Raw genomic sequence first — 13,416 nt, 5'->3', positions numbered from 1 at the left:
ACCAAATTGACACGTCACTTTATTGACAAAAATCACAACGACACAGACCTCAAGTGGGTAATCCTGGAGGTCATGAAAAAACACAAATCTGACTTGACAAAAGACCTACACATCAGGGAGCAACAATGGGTCTATTGTCTGTGGTCCTGGGAGAATGGGCTCAATGATGAGATCCTGTGGCTGCAAATGGAACGTTAATCAACAACCTACGACTCCATGCTTTGTAGAAATCCAACAATTTCCAAGAGAAATTATCTACACCTCTTGTACACCCAGCACACTCTGCTTTTCCAATACCTTACCTTTATGTTTTTTTGCCACCTAGGTTTTGCTGCCACCTAGGTCATTTCTCTGATATAAACAAAAACCACGGTCATACTACAACTTTGCCTCTCCATCCTGATTGGTGAGTTCACATAAAAAGGGCTGTTTTTACATCACCTAACAGCAACCGGGCACCACCACCATGATTTTATTAGCCAGCTTTGCAAGTGGCAGGTTGCAAGTACTACACTTTTTGTGACAAACCAGGCCTTATGATATGTTAAAATACCCATATCTCGTGTTATTTTTACACATATTTTTTTTTTTAGATAAACCATGTATTTCTGTATTACTGAACACACAGGCCTCCTGATATTTCTATCATTGTTCATATTACATATCATTTTCTGATACCTGCTTATTACAGCGCTGGTTTCGCAGATGGCCCCCGGCAGGATTGCAGCTTTCTTACAATTAGTTACACCAGCTGTTTGGGTGGAGTCACTTTTTCCGAACCTTCCGCGTTATACGCGCGTGCCCACTTATGGGCGGAACATGGCTTCCCCTTGCTACAATAGGCATGCGCGGCTATCATGCATTGACTCATAACAGCTGTGCCCACTTATGGGCAGAGCTCGGCTTCACCTTGCTACAATAGGCATGCGCAGCCGACAGGCATTGACTCACAACAGCTGCCATTGCGCAATCGGGGGGTGGAGCATCAACAACCGCTCCCTTCGCCCACTCGGGTACGCCCACGCACTGGCAGATTTGGGCGTCACTTTTATATACTAGGCATGCCCGAGCAACAGCCATTTTTAGATCAGGCACTACTTGGCTTGAATGCATGGGGCGATTTGGTACACTGGAAATCGCGCACCAGACAGCACTTACCAAGGTGCTGGTCCACTTTACAACAATTAGCCTATTAGATCGCACTATATATAGCACAGCCCAAATTCCCTCACTCCAACATCGGGGAGGACAGGGAGCAGTTACCTAGGAGCATTGTGGAGAACTTCGCTTGAGGCAGTAAGAGTGTGCTTGGGTGCAGGATGGCTGCTTTTCATTTTTAAGCCTTTTTCATGTATGAGTGTGATTTAAATATTAATCACTGACTTGAAACTACCATTTACGCCGATTGTGGTCTGTGTGTTTTTTCTTTACAGGGTTTGACTACAGGGGTTTTCCATTCCCCTCCTCCCATGGGGCAAGTAGTTTTGTTGTTTAGGGTAAGATCAGTGAGATTTTATCTCACATCATCATTCTTAATTGTGTACACACATAGAGGGGCCGATTCCGATCCGTCAAAAATTTCCCCCGTACGAATCGTATCCGTTTTTTTTACCATACGAATCGTACAAGTCCCATACAAACTGGCAAGTACGATTCGTATGTGAAAAAATCCATGCGAATCACATTGGGAAAATTCCCCCACACATCCTCGGGTCGGAAATAGTGTCTGACACGTCCCCGGACAGTTTTACCTACGAATCGGGAAACTGAAGTCCGAGCGCGCAAGTGCGATCCGTCCCGTCTGTCCGAATGCACAACCGTATGGAAAAAACACCTTACGGTGCAAACTCTCATAGCAACTATGGAGACGTCCAAATATGTGCCCGCATACGCGCCGAACACCCCCCCAGCACACCCCCCCACCTACGTGCCGTACCCCAGCACCCCCCATGTCCGCGCTGTACCCCCACCCCACCCCGTAGGTACGGAGCGTACCCCCACCCCCCCCTAGGTACGGAGCGTACCCCCACCCCGTAGGTACGGAGCATACCCCCACCCCGTAGGTACGGAGCGTACCCCCCGTATGTACAGTGCAGGGTCCACAGCATACCTACGGGGGTGGTGGTACGCTCCGTACCTACGGGGGGTGGGGTTCGCTCCGTACCTACGGGGTGGGGTGGGGGCATGCTCCGTACCTACGGGGTGGGGTGGGGGTATGCTCCGTACCTATGGGGTGGGGTGGGGGTACGCACCGTCCATAGGGGGGCTGGGGGTACGGCGCGTATATACAGGGGGCCGGGTATACGGCGCGTACATACGGGGGGGTACTGCGCGTACATACGGGGGGCTGGGGGTATGTGCTGGGGGACGGTGCTTACATACGGGGGCTGGGGGTACGCACCGTCCATACGGAGGTGGGGGTACGCACTGTACATATGGGGGTGGGGGCACACACCATACCCCCAGCACCCCGTATGTACGCGCCGTACCCCCAGCCCCTCATGTACGCGTCGTACCCTGGGTTCACGTATGTACAGCATGTACCCCCAGGCCCCCACACCCTGCCCGTGCCTGTACGCACCCTACCCGAGGCCCCTACACCAGCACCCTCACCCAGCCATGCACATGTACGAGTCGTACCAAGCCATAGCAAATGTGAGCACTGTACAACAACATGGCCGATGTACGCACCGCACAGACGCGAAAAACACACGTACTGAACCAGGATACTGCAAAAGACCACAAGGAGAGTCAATTCAAATCGCACAACACCACAAAACACGTCCAACAAGCCCAAAGACACCCAATACACTGACCTGCAACAGCCAAACAGGTAAACAGAGGCCCAAAACACAACCACCCCTTATAACACACCCACCCAAAGTTCAAACACAGCCACACCCACAAATGGACAAATAAAAAGGGCCCACACACACAAACCATGAGCCTTTGCAACAGACCCACTGCTGCCAGACCCCACAGACAAACCACAGCACCAGACTTGAACCTTTACTACAACTTACACTTGCACACCTTCACACAACCACCTTCACAAACACCCCCTCATCACATTCACACACACACCTTCACAACCACACACACACACCCACAACCATCCACACCCACACCCCACACCATGCCCACAGACAGGAATCCAAAGTTCACAACAGCGAAGCTGGAGATCCTTGTCAACGAAATCATCAGAGTCGAGCCACAGCTCTTTGGAACATTGGTCAGACAGACCAGCGTAGCAGAAAAATCAGCCATGTGTCAGAGGATCATCGAGAGGGTGAATGCTGTTGCGCCCATCCAAAGGACCAGGCATGAATGCCAAGCCAGGTGGTACGATCTGCGGAGGACGGTCCACCGCAAAATGACCGACGAACACAACCAGGGGAACATCACTGGAGGTGGGCCGCCCCGCAGACCGGTACACTACCATCCCTGGGAGGAGAAGGTGATGCGCACGCTGACGCCGGTGGGAGTACACGGACTAGAAGGACTCGCCGAGCCTGGTGAGTACACAAACAAATCACCCCACATGGGGGGAACCGCATCCACAACCCAACTCCCGATAATACACGCAACTACCCCAAAGCCATCACCGGACGCAACCACATTCCAACAACACGCACATGCCACTATCGGCTCCATGCACCAAGCAAGGCCATGCCAAGTCACAGGCCACACAAAACACCAACACAAGACAGGATGTCTGTGATGCCGGGAGGGGGGGCCTCCAAAATCACATTGTGCAACTCAGAAGCAGACACCAATGCCCTCAGCCCATATAGCCTAGGGCAGAGCTATACAAACAGTGTGTCCCAACACTGTACTGTGTCGCCTGCAAATGGCGGCCGCGTCCCAGGATGACATGGGTATGAAGGCCCAATTCGCACATAACAGCAGCTAATGAAGAGGCAACACTGTGAAAGAGTGTCAGCACACACCGCCGCTGCAGCGCAGACTCAGAGACACTCTGCCCAATGGGGTCCGGGAGATTCTATACAAAGCCACATGAACAAGCCAATGGCCTTTGAAAGACCTGCAAAGTGTGTGTGCCCAGGAAGCTGGGCTGAGGTGACAGAGGGTGACAGACAGACGGAGGGAGAGGGAGAGAGAGGGAGGGAGACAGAGGGCGACAGAGGGTGACAGACAGAGGGAGGGAGAGGAGGAGAGAGGGAGGGAGACAGAGGGCGACAGAAGGAGACAGACAGAGGGAGGGAGAGGGAGAGAGAGGGAGGGAGACAGAGGGCGACAGAGGGTGACAGATGGAGGGAGAGGGAGAGAGAGGGTGGAAGACAGAGGGCGACAGAGGGCGACAGACAGAGGGAGGGAGAGGGAGAGAGAGGGAGGGAGACAGAGGGAGACAAAGGGAGGGAGAGGGAGAGAGAGGGAGGGAGACAGAGGGCGACAGAGGGAGACAGACAGAGGGAGGGAGAGGGAGAGAGAGGGAGGGAGACAGAGGGCGACAGAGGGCGACAGAGGGTGACAGACAGATGGAGGGAGAGGGAGAGAGAGGGAGGGAGACAGAGGGCGACAGAGGGCGACAGAGGGCGACAGAGGGTGACAGAGGGTGACAGACAGACGGAGGGAGAGGGAGAGAGAGGGAGGGAGACAGAGGGCGACAGAGGGAGACAGACAGAGGGAGGGAGAGGGAGAGAGAGGGAGGGAGACAGAGGGCGACAGAGGGTTACAGACAGACGGAGGGAGAGGGAGAGAGAGGGAGGGAGAGGGAGAGAGAGGGAGGGAGACAGAGGGAGACAGAGGGAGACACACAGAGGGAGGGAGAGGGAGAGAGAGGGAGGGAGACAGAGGGTGACAGAGGGCGACAGAGGGTGACAGACAGACGGAGGGAGAGAGAGGGAGGGAGGGAGACAGAGGGCAACAGAGGGCGACAGAGGGTGACAGACAGACGGAGGGAGAGGGAGAGAGAGGGAGGGAGACAGAGGGCGACAGAGGGTGACAGACAGAGGGAGGGAGAGGGAGAGAGAGGGAGGGAGACAGAGGGCGACAGAGGGAGACAGACAGAGGGAGGGAGAGGGAGAGAGACAGAGGGCGACAGAGGGCGACAGACAGAGGGAGGGAAAGGGAGACAGAGGGAGGGAGACAGAGGGAGACAGACAGAGGGAGGGAGAGGGAGAGAGAGGGGGGGAGACAGAGGGTGACAGAGGGAGACAGACAGAGGGAGAGAGAGGGAGGGAGACAGAGAGCGACAGAGGGTGACAGACAGACGGAGGGAGAGGGAGAGAGAGGGAGGGAGACAGAGGGCGACAGAGGGAGACAGACAGAGGGAGGGAGAGGGAGAGAGAGGGAGGGAGAGAGAGGGTGACAGAGGGTGACAGACAGACGGAGGGAGAGGGAGAGAGAGGGAGGGAGACAGAGGGCGACAGAGGGAGACAGACAGAGGGAGGGAGAGGGAGAGAGAGGGAGGGAGAGAGAGGGCGACAGAGGGCGACAGAGGGTGACAGACAGACCGAGGGAGAGGGAGAGAGAGGGAGGGAGACAGAGGGCGACAGAGGGTGACAGAGGGTGACAGACAGACGGAGGGAGAGGGAGAGAGAGGGAGGGAGACAGAGGGCGACAGAGGGAGACAGACAGAGGGAGGGAGAGGGAGAGAGAGGGAGGCAGACAGAGGGCGACAGAGGGTGACAGACAGACAGAGGGAGAGGGAGAGAGAGGGAGGGAGACAGAGGGCGACAGAGGGAGACAGACAGAGGGAGGGAGAGGGAGAGAGAGGGAGGGAAACAGAGGGCGGCAGAGGGCGACAGAGGGTGACAGACAGACAGAGGGAGAGGGAGAGGGAGAGAGAGGGAGGGAGACAGAGGGCGACAGAGGGTGACAGACAGATGGAGGGAGAGGGAGAGAGAGGGAGGGAGAGGGAGAGAGAGGGAGGGGGACAGAGGGAGACAGAGGGAGACAGACAGAGGGAGGGAGGAGGGTGACAGAGGGAGGGAGAGAGAGAGACAGAGGGAGACAAAATCACCCTTGAGTGGTGTGGGCATGTCCGCTCATCAGCAGGTGGACTGTGTGCATGTTGACAAGGTCTGGCAGTGCGTGAAACACCCCTCATTAGTTTGGAAAGCACTGGCCCATGTGTCAAACTGTGCACGAGTCGATCCTCGCTGCAGGCACAAACCTAACCTCACACCCAGTATACCCACTCACTGTGTTTGTTAGAACCCAGTCACAAATGCATAAGTTCCTACCTGCATTCTCCAATAGACATGACAAAGCAACATTTGGCCGCATACAGTGCAACACGTAAGTCGGTTCTGCAGCGCTCGCTACGCACGCTTGCTACACTGCTCACTGCGTTCAAATCTGATGCAACAACAAAGAGTGTGTCACACATAGGAAACGTGTTGACAGCCGTGGCCAAGGGACATACCCATGCACCATGCACAATGCACAGGGACTTGCCAAGTACAGACAAGGTAGATGACACTTGGCCCTGCTGTAGACAGCACAAGGCAAACCTGTGACCACTGTACACTCAAACACCAACTCCACATGCCACCTACCTACCACAGGAACTCACATTCACTGTCATGCCAGCAGGCACCATGAGGGGATAGACACATCACCTGGTAGACCCAATGACAAATCACACCACACCCAACAGCATGCCCGGTCACACACCCCCCCCCTTACACAAGCACACACCCCCGGGGCAGTCAACGCAAATTGGCACTCCCACAATGGATATGTGACACAACAAGACCAATCCATAGCCTAATAAGCATCCCAACACTCATTAGACAGGCCAAATAACCAGGAGTACATATCAATCTGACCCCCGCAACATACCCATCCACAAGTGCACTGTGAGAGGAATGCTAGACATATCCAACTACCCAGAGCAACTGTGCCAACTTGAATATGTATGAAACATGGATGACGCATGTAACACCATTAACATTGTCTCTCTCTCACACACAGGGCAACGTCGTCGATCTCCCCCAACACTGGGGGAGAAGACACACAGGACCAGGCTCGGCGTGACGATGATCCCACCGGCAGCGACGACTCTCACCACACCATGGATGACCCCGACCAACTAGGCCCCTCTGGTGCCCAAGCACCTGCAGCACCTGCGTCAGGTACAACTGTGCCAACCACCACCCCCATTCCTGCCACATCCCAGGATACACACAGGAGCCCTGCTCGCACACATCACAGCCAGTCTGACCAGGAGGGACGAGGGACCACGGGCACCCAGAAGGAGGAAGGCGACCCCGCAAATGCCATCCCTCAGGGGTCCCGGAGACCCGACGTGCCCACAAGGGCAGGCCAGGCTCAAGTGGGCAGGGGTGGTGGGAGTGGAGGACGGTGGAGGCGCGAGCCTGACCAGGCAGCTGAGGAACCGGTTATGTCACACGTCCGCAACATCCTGGACACATACCGGCGTGACACCAGAGGCATCGACCAGGTCGTGTCAAGACTCTCCGAGATACAGGGGACCCTCGATGAGGTTAAGAACCTGCAGGTCGAGCATCATGCCAGTCATCAACAACACCAAGGACGGATGGAGGCAAGACTGGCTGAGCTCCTGGTGGTGCACAGGGTCATGAGCCAATCACTCCGTCAGATCGCCCAAAGCCTGGCAAACCCTCCCTGTGCCACCAGGCATAGACTAGCACCAGACACAGGGAGGGAGGAGGAGGAGGATTCATCTGACGGAGCGTCCCCAGCATCGTCAAGGCCTGCATCTGAGGGTCCCCGGAGGAAGGTGGGTCGTCAACGCAAAAGACCGTGAGAGTCAGCGGACCATCACCTTCTCCCAGGTCACCTGGCCTGGCACCTGGCCCCCTGGCGCAACAGCAGCACCTCATCCAATGACATTCTCTGCCACATGGACTTGCTGGTCACTGTCTGACCAATGTTGACAAAGACTGTGGCATGGACTCTGATGACTTCCAATGGCAAGGATACCATCTCCCCCTGTGAACTTTGGATTCTATACCCCCGGTACAGCACCTAATTGCATCCCCCCAAACACGTACCCCACCACCAATAAAAATATTAGAAATCACGAGATGATACCGTCATTTAGCATTATTCCATTACATGTGTGTGTCGGCAAGTCAAACCATGCCTGTGTTTTGAAGTAACTCCAACCATGCATACCCTGGGGTCTGAGTCTGGCACAGGACACACATGGGTCACAATGTATCATCCAATACAGACATGGAGCACCATACTCACCCGTGATGGTCCCAACCAGATGAGGGGGTGCCTGCACAACTGTGCGGACAGACCTATTTCGAAGAGTAACAGTCATGCGCAGAGGTCAGGGATCATGTGGAGTGTCCTGGGGTGGGAGTCCCAGGTATGTGTAGCCAGGTGGGAGAACTATGTCCTGCAAGCAGGACTCAGGTGGATGTGGAGAATGGTGGCCAGGCCAAGGTTGGATGCATGGAGATGGCACAATGGGGTCTTGGATGACAGTGCCACATGGTTGTGTTGGGGGCGTGGTCGTGGGCTGCATCCTGAGTGTGGACGTGGAATGTGAAGGTCATCCTGCAGATGACAGTGATCCATTGCCGCTATCCCTGTTGGACGGTGATGTGGCTGGGTTGCCGGATGTTGAAGCAGAGCTGTGCAGATGCACCCTGGATGTGGACAAGTGTCATGGGAGTTGTAAGGTAATTCTCCCTAGAGTGCAGGGTAGGATTGGACATGGATGTCGAAGTTGACCTGGGGGATGGTCTGTCTTGCCTTGAGGTGGATCGAACAGTGGACCTTGTGCATAATGCAGAGTGTTCTGAGGCCTGAGGTACAGATGCTGGTGATCAGCATAGCACATGTGAGCAAGCTTTCCATGATGCACACCAGCTTGTGTGCGTGGACACTGTGTGCCTGTGCAGGGCCCTTGCGGGTGGGACACAAGCAGTTGACCCAGCTGTAAGGGGACAATCCGCAGATGAACACCTCAGTCGTGTACAAGTCCAGCATCAGGTGGCCAACGTGCAGCCATCTGCCAATGGATACCATGCATTATTCAACATGGGAACTGGCAAGGACTGCGTCTTTGGGGAGGGTGAGGAGCACCTGCCTGTCAATGGGACACCAGATGATGATGAGATGCAGTGCGCATGTCATGGTGTAGAGGGGTATCCTGGACACATTGTAGACTGACACGCTGAGACATGATACCTGTGCCATGTGTCCCACAACGACACCATACTACATGCAGAGGCCTGGAGTACCACTCACATGGCCATGTTGGGGTACAGAGCCGGTGAGGAGTAGGAGGGACATGACCTGGTTGGTGTGACAGGGCCTGGAAGGCGTGCCAGCGCTGTGTAGGCAGTTGGAGTTGCACACTCATTATGCAAAGGTGTTGTGTGGGCGATGAGTGCATGCCTGAGTGCATGCAACAGATGTATTGGATGGACATTGCTTGGTGGGTGGCCTCAACATCATGGTGTAGCGTGATGTGGCACATGCAAGGACATGAGGCACATGCAATGTGCACGTAGCATGTGCAGACGGTCCAGCCTTTGCCACCGCAACTGTATCACACACAAGCAGATTACACCAAAATGAATGGGTTGAGGGAGGAAGGGGGTGAGTCTTAGAGGCATGTGTGTGAGGGCAAATCTAGAAACTCTGTGTGCCCTTGCTGCAGGGCCTGCAGCAGCAGGCGCCATGTCCTGGAAACCATGCCACAAGTTGCACACTAACACAAGCATGTCAGAAAGGACTACTGCAAAAGGTGTATGAGAAGGGAGGAGTGTCTGGTTCAACATGGCACACACACAGACAATGGATGCACATGCAGCAAAGTGGCCGTTGTGGGGACTGAGATGGCAAAATACCTACACAGTCATGTACATTGTGCACAATACATATCATCATCCCTGACAAACAGCTTGCATCTTGCTACTCTACACATAGACTCATATGCACAATCTGTGACAACTATGCCAGACATGCCGCATGCACAGTGGCAAGAGACCTGCATTGACAGAGATGAGGCACCTTGGAGGCTGAGGGACACCTTTATTAGTCATGTTTGCCGGAAGGCAAATGCATCTATATTAACAGATGCACAGGTCATGTGGATGAACATGTGGAACCTACACTGGCACCCCCCTTTGCACCACAGATGCAGGAAACCCATAGAACTATCACACATGTGACAGGTTTGAGGCAAACACCCCGTGCTGCTCACGGAGAGGCTGCAATTCACCATTGAACCACTAATGGGGATGTCCCACACTATGTCAACCCGGTGCATCCCGTATGTGTCCGAGGGCAGTGCTACACACATTGATGCCTTCATCACAATCCACAATCACATTACAGATGACTGTCACCAAGTGTGACTATCCATATAGGTGAATGCAGCTCCATGTCATGTGACCCATGGTGATTCTACATGTATGCTAAGTAACCAAACATGAACAGGAGCAGTGCACACACATTCCAAACACATAGCACACCCAAAAAGCCGTGGTGCATCCCTTACCCTAAGGTGATTTTTCGACATGCCCGTGCATGTTACGCTGATTCAGCACACGTTGCTGTATTCATGAGGAATAGCAGGAGCACAACAATGCCACCAGCAGACAGCATGCGCAAATACCTGGGGATGAGAGACACACAAGAAGTGAGCCAAAAGAAGCACATCCGCATGCATGGGCATGTACTCGACACGTATAAGGTTGTCAACATGCTAGGTGAAAATAGTGTCTCAGGTAAGACATACTGTTATTACACCATCACTCGAGTGACACATCCAAACACACCTCTGACTCACTTGCCAGACATGCAGATGGACCCACACATTGCAACACATGCCACACAAGGCTCAATGCGTGCACACTCAGACACTGCAACTCACCACAAACAAAGAAGTTGCGTATGAGCCGACTCCGGATGTCCTCTTCCTCCTCCTCCTCAACATCACTTGCCTCGTCACCAAGCCCCTCGTCCTCCACGGGTGGATGTTCCTGCTCATCCGGATCCAGGATGAGTGGCACAGCTTTCTTCACTGCCATGTTGTGCAGCATGCAGCACACGAGGAAGATTTTGCAGACCTTCACCGGTGCATATGGGAGTGCGCCGCCGGTCTTGTCGATGCACCGGAATCGGCTCTTCAGGAGGCCAAAGGTCCTCTCTATCACTCGCCTGGTCTGCCCATGGGCGTTGTTGTACCGGTGATCGGCAGCCGTTCTGGGGTTGCGGTGAGGTGTGATCAGCCATGGCATGTTGGGATAGCCAGAGTCCCCTACATGGAAACATCATGGACAGAAGTGGGTCAGGAGAAGCAGTAAGACAGAAAGATGACGCTAAATACAGGAGTAACAGAGTATACCCACCAACAAGACATGCTCGTTCGTTACGCAGCTGCAGCATCATTTCAGGCACCCTGCTACGCCTCATGATGTAGGCATCGTGTGCTGATCCTGGAAAACGAGCACAGACATGGGAAATCACCATGTTAGCAAGACACACCACAAGGGCATTAATGGAGTGGTAATGTTTCCTGTTCCTATAGGCTACCTCCTGTGCCTGTGGTGGTACCAAAGCCACATGTGTCCCATCAATAGACCCAATGACATGGGGCACCCCTCCCAGGGCATAGAAGTCACCCTTGACACCTGTCAACTGCTCAGGAGTTGGGAAATGTATAAACTCATCCAGGTGAACCAACATGGCCTCTAAAAAATCATGCAGGACACGGCTGAACATGGTCTGGGACATGCCACCAACATGAGCAATGGTATGTTGGAACGTACCCGTGGCAAAGAAATGTAGGGCTGCCATCACCTTCATCTTGGGTGTCAGTGCAGTAGGATAGCTGTGTAGCGGTTGGAGGTGTGATGCCAGCCTTGCTGTCAAGTTCAGAATCAACCGTTGGGTGAAGCGGTAGCGGCGTATACAGTCACGTTCCCTCAGGGCAGCCAAGTCTGGGATTGGTCGGGGAGAGGCGGAGCCCTGCAGTAATTTGGAAGGGACAACGAAGAGTGAGTACAGTACAACAACATTGTCAATGTACTGAGCACATGTTGAACAGCCAATACACATATGCTACATGCAGAGTCAGGTCTGTGCAATATATCCTGGACACGTATGCCAGGCAGGTGACACTCCTACCAAGAGCCATCTACAAACGTGGATTCACAAGCTCAACATGACATGGCATGAGACTAGCTGTGGGCCAGTGTAAGTGAACAGGCAGACGCATTACAGGAGTGACAGACATCCACATGTGTGCAGGAGAAGGATGTTTATCATACAGACAGGTTGCGGAACACTAGAGGCACAGGTCACATGTCCCTGAAAAAAGAACAGACCACACACACCTTGCCATGAAGCGGTACATGTCAGAACTGATCACACGTACATTGATACTACGCAGATATATCCTTGTCTCACAAGTCCATGTTCGATGCATACATACACACGTTACGTCTGATTCCACATGTGTCCTGGTGTGCATAATAGTGTGCCATGCCCATCCACACATATGCACATGTTGGATGCAGCAACTGCAGATGCATTTGACGGAACACCAACAGCAAGCTCATGGGAACACATGACACAAACATGACATACTCACATCGTGCAAAGCCGGTAGTCACATGTCAGGTGTCATTATCCGTGTACCTGGCCTCAGGGGACAGTTGCGGGTGTTGGTGACTGTGCCATGCCAGTGACGCAGTGCTCAACAAGTCTGTACTACATGCACACATGTCAAAGGTGTGATTGGGGATGTGTGGCACATAGTGCAGCTTGACACATGACATGTGTACACAGCTCATCACACATCTACTGGGTTCAAACATGAGGAGATTTGTGCCACATCACAGCCTGACACACCTAGGCCCGAGACATGTTGGACTGCACTGACAATGACTTGATGTCCAGCCTCGGCCAAGTATGACACCTCAATTCCTTTCTGTGTGCCGTCTGTCACCAGTGTAAGGTGTGAAACGCACTGTACACACGCTCTGAGGGCGTGTGTAGGGTCCTTATCACTATGGTAGTGCAGCCGTATGCATACGCATAGGGATACGATCCGTACACGTGTGTGTAGGGTCTGTACCACTATGGTTGTGTCGCCGTAGGTGTACGCCATGGTGATACGGTCCGTACACACATGTGTAGGGTCCGTACCACTATGGTTGTGTCGCCGTAGGCATACGCCATGGTGATACAGTCCGTACATGCGTGTGTAGGGTCCGTACCACTATGGTTGTGTCGCCGTAGGCGTACGCCATGGTGATACGGTCCGTACATGCGTGTGTAGGGTCCGTACCACTATGGTTGTGTCGCCATAGGCGTACGCCATGGTGATACGGTCCGTACACGCGTGTGTAGGGTCCATACCACTATGGTAGTGTTGCCGTACGCGTACGCCATGGTGATACGGACCTTACACACACGTGTACGGACCGTATC

The sequence above is a fragment of the Triturus cristatus genome, chromosome 6 (genome assembly GCF_964204655.1).
Source record: "Triturus cristatus chromosome 6, aTriCri1.1, whole genome shotgun sequence".
In the NCBI taxonomy this organism is placed as follows: Eukaryota; Metazoa; Chordata; class Amphibia; order Caudata; family Salamandridae; genus Triturus; species Triturus cristatus.
This window is presented reverse-complemented; position numbering follows the sequence as displayed.